Genomic DNA, 4,638 nt, shown 5'->3' with positions numbered 1-4,638 from the left:
CACTCCCCTTCCCTCATTGACCATACATGAAGCTAGATCGCATTGTTTTTTTTTAAATGTTTTTTACTGATGTGCGTGGTCTAAATGTTATTGTTTTCTAGATTGATATTGCTATGCATTTGTTATATTGTTGTTGATGTACTGACATTATCCTATTATATTGATATACTGTATTACCTGCTTATTGTACATCGCTTTGGATTAAAATCTGCTAAATGCCTAAATTGTAATCATCCAGCACTTTTGCCAGTTACTTTTTATTCTTTTGTACTACACTGTTTTATAAAGTAGGGTTTAAACTTACAAACAAAAAACTGTTTAAATATGGAGATAAGAGGTTTGTGCCCGAGAGCAACCCCCCAACATTACATGAAATATGTAACATGGTAAAATGCAGTGTTACTGTTGTTAGCTTATAGATCTGTTCTTTTTTTTTTTAGCAAACTGGTTTAGGATTCTCATTATTGCATGGTGTGATTACTAGAAATGGGGTAAAAGCTATGGCAACATTTTGAAATGTCATTGTAAAAAATCTGTGTACCCTGAAACATTTTTCCTCCTCTTTGTCTATAATTGCATAAGGTGCTGACACATCACATAATCCACCACGTCCAAGATGATGTCCATAGCAGTCCTGCGGGAAGACAGCGGTACAACTGTCTACATCGCCCTCTGAAGAGATGCCGTAGAAGAAGCAGCTTACAAGGAACTCCCAGGAATATTATTTACTCTCTCGATTCATACAGCAATGTGATCTAATTTTTTAATATTAGACTACTCTAAAGCCTCTTTCAACTCTAATGTTGCCTCGCCTGTGCTCTGTACACCCAGTAATAAGCTTGTTATTTTAATAAGTCAAATTGGGAAATAAGATAAAAGTGAGAGAATAATTTTCCAAATCCTAGGGAGAAAAATAATCATTTACAAGAATCGTGCTGCCCTTCTGCAGATATAAGTGTCTGCTAAATTAGATCAGCTAACACAGGGAACATGTCAGAACCCTAAAACATCCGGGACAACCATGTCCTAGCTCTGGTCGAGAGTGTGCGCTGCTCAACCCATTTTCAGTATTGGCTACAGCACAAACTATTAGAATAACGGTTTCAATTTCAGGTGGACTACACACTAAAAAGGCTAATAAAAACAATATATAACATCATGAGCTTTTTGGTTTCATCCTTGCAATCTGTCATGAAAATATGTATTTACCGGTAATATATTATTTGCTGGAGTAGAGCAGTGGTTCTTACTCTGGCGTCCCTGCAACAATCATATTTGAACTGGGGACCCCCCACCCTGATAAGCACTTAGACTGTAGGAGTTGAGGCATTACATTCTGCTCGATTCCGTTCCACAGATAAATATTGTGAAACTAGCCGATCTACAAGCTCAAACTCCCAGACTCAAAGGTTGAGAACCACTGGACTACAGTAATGCTCTGAAACAGAAGTACTTGCCACTGTGTTTGTTACATTGTACTGTGTTTACTGTGTTACAAATGGCAGGTTCACACAGCACTCCATACTGTGTACATTATATTTCTTACAAGTAAAAACAGAAAAGAAGGAAAATCAAATGTATTGAATCTATTTTATTATCTATTATGACAAGGATCATAGAAATGTTCACATCTCTATGCATTTGTTATGTATAATACAATATAATGATGCCAGGGTAAGAAGACGTCGACTCTCCACTTGCGACGACTCTCCAGGACACTCCAAACGATACCGCAGTGCCTGCAGTGAGAAGAAGAAAATACTGTAACATGTTGCATTGTCTTTGTCACACACAAACGGTTCATCGCCATGGCAGCTTATCGTGTACATCAGGGTCTGCAACCTTTTACAAATGAAAAGTGCCATGGTTTTATTTTTTTAGATAGTGTGCCATGTCAACATGAATTTTAATGACAAGCCATCATAAGTGTGGACATTTTGATTGGAAGGACATAACAATCATTAGACTCTGAGCAATAAGTCACTTATCTCCCAGACTCCCTCCCCAGTCAGAGTTCATAGCTTTAATGAATGTAGAATTATATGCAGGATGTCATTTGCTGCAAATTAGGTGACTTAATTTAATTTACCATGTTTAAAATATATATTTGAAATAAAAATCCTGTCTCACACTTCTGCCAGTGTGCCAGTGATCCCCCCCCCCCCCCCCCCCCCCCCCCCTGTGCCAATGTTGGCACTCGTGCCTAAGGTTGCCTAGCCCTGGTTTTTGTCATGGACATACAAATATTAAATATGACCAGAGACAGATCTGCTAGCCCTAAATATTAGCCTACTAGTGCTGTTCTCAGTGTGTTGAGGGACCTTCAGTTGAAGATGGTTCAAATGGATCACAGGTCTATTTTCTGAGAGCAGTGGTGTAAGCAGTGCTTGTAAAATGTTGAGGCTTTTGTACTTTGAATAATTTCCAGCTTTCTGTACTGGTACTTGACTCGAGCTCGAATCCAAATATAGTACTTGTACACCATTACAATCATTTGAAAACTTGAGTTACTTTGCACATAAATGATTATATTATAAAACCTAATTAATCAACTTTAGCCCTATTTTATATCCAGGCTATTTGAAAATAGACGATCTACAAGCTCACAATGTGTTGATGCGATGTGTTGTGAGTTTGTGGATCTGCCATTTTCAAACATTTTGTACTTTTAAAGTATATTTTGATGCCAATACTTTAGTACTTTTACTTCTTACAGAACGTTTTCTATATTGCAGTATTGATAGCCTACTTTTACTCAAGTATCTTAGTCCTTTTTCCATCTCTGTCAGAGTGTAGACCTACAAATGGGACCAAATAGACCCATAGGAGGTACTGGAAAATAAAAGTTTTGAGAGCCACTGTACTAGTGGACTCCTAATGTGAAATACATAGTAAAATCAGTGCCATCATACATATTTTAAAGTAAACTTAGGCCTACAGACTTTACATTCTGTAATTGGGATTAATATAGGAATGTGCATGCCAGGACACATTGATGATGACACTCACATACACAAATAAGTTATACATGAATGAAACATACCATTGGGTCTCGGTTGTCTCTTCCAGTTCAACTTGGGGATCCTAGCAGCATGGAGCAGTAGTCACAACAAACGGGCAGAATAACTTGGGTGCAGAGAATGGTCCTATGACAGTGTGTATGATGTTAGCTTAGTGGAGTCCCAGCTGGCAGAGAGACGCCTCGTCTTTTCTCTCTGGTTCACGTCGCTGCTTTTTTTTTTTTTTCTTCCTTCTTCTAATGTAATGCATAGCCTACTCCAGTTCATATAAAAAGTAGTTCTACCGAAGATTCTGCCAGCAAGTCCCTATGTCAGTAGAAAACATGTCTGAAACAAGTAACAACCATACTGTTGTTGCTAACTAGCGTTCACGCTACGGCAACCACACCGGGTCAAATCCTACTGTAGTTTCTGCAGCTACAACGGCCTCCCACCACGTACGTCATAGCCAGGCGTTCCATTGGCCGAATCAGTCTATGACGTACGTGGTAGTAAGGCCCCCTACTGTCCACAGAACAGTAATGTAAGGAAATAGACGCGTTTTAGCATGAACGTAGTTGACTAAAAGAACACAGACTTGGTTGAAAACCGGCGAACCACTCCTTTAAGTATGTATGCAAGTCTCTGTGTAGAATGAGCTAGGATTCTGTATTTATTCTAGTTTATTCTATTTATTCTATGTTATGTTCCTCTGCAAACCAAATGCTGTATGTTGATGCAAAATATGTTTTAATTTGCAAAGCTTCTGGAAGATTCTTTTAGTTTTTTTCTGTTTTACAAATGCAAGGATGCCAATACTTTTAGCCACGACTGTAGATAGTAGATCGGATGTTTTCTGGGATTTGGTGTAGAGGGGAGAAAATAACTGGTAAAAGTATATAGGGTGTAGGGTCGAGTGGTTGTTCCGTGAGCATGTATGTCTCATCAAAAGTATTAGGTCAGCAATCTAAACATAGAGTGCGTATTTCAATGATTTATTTATTTATAGCCTTTCTGAATCTTTCATGAGTGCCTGATTAAGCTGCATTGCACATAAACCATGTTATGCAATATATTTATTTATTTATACTGCTTGGTCCAGCAGTTTGTGAGTCCCAGCTGTTTAGCTTGCTGGGGGCAAGGCATGACTAAATGCTTCAATCATCAAACCGTGCCTGAACTGATAAACCCTCAATGTAAACGCCGTAATTTGATAATCGAGACATGAGATTAAGATCTCTACCGTGTCTTGCACGCATTTACTCAGGCATTTACTCAAGAAGGGAATATCTTCAGAAATAGTGTCATATCCTGGAATACATTCCTTACCAAAATATTTATTCACCAATGTGTTTGTAAAGGTGTCTAGTAACACATCCCACATAGACTGAAATTCAGTTTCCCTAGGAGAATCAGTTACAACTTACAGCTGATGAAAGTTGGAGTCCCATTAAATCAACTATACAGGCTAAAACACACTAAAATAAATATGCTTTAAGTAACATGTGAGGGGTCAAACTAGGGTTTTTTAATGATTCTGAATCCATTGCAAGCATTTGTTTTGCATGGAAAACATTCCTTGGGATCAAGGTGGCTCCCACACAACTTTGAAAAGTGATGACTCATCACTAAACAATAA

The 4,638-nt window shown here is 38.2% G+C and overlaps 1 long non-coding RNA gene across 1 annotated transcript; it reads right to left on the bottom strand.

Moving 5' to 3' along the window:
* Positions 1 to 1,576: 1,576 nt before the first annotated feature.
* Positions 1,577 to 3,607, bottom strand: LOC308306554. Its single transcript, XR_013963163.1, has 2 exons — positions 3,044 to 3,607; positions 1,577 to 1,739 (listed from the first exon to the last, which is right to left on the bottom strand). It is a non-coding gene; the product is annotated as an uncharacterized lncRNA (long non-coding RNA).
* Positions 3,608 to 4,638: the final 1,031 nt, after the last annotated feature.

Source organism: Nannobrachium achirus (genome assembly GCF_963921795.1).
Source record: "Nannobrachium achirus genome assembly, chromosome: 21".
NCBI classification, from domain to species: domain Eukaryota; kingdom Metazoa; phylum Chordata; class Actinopteri; order Myctophiformes; family Myctophidae; genus Nannobrachium; species Nannobrachium achirus.
This window is presented reverse-complemented; position numbering and strand designations above follow the sequence as displayed.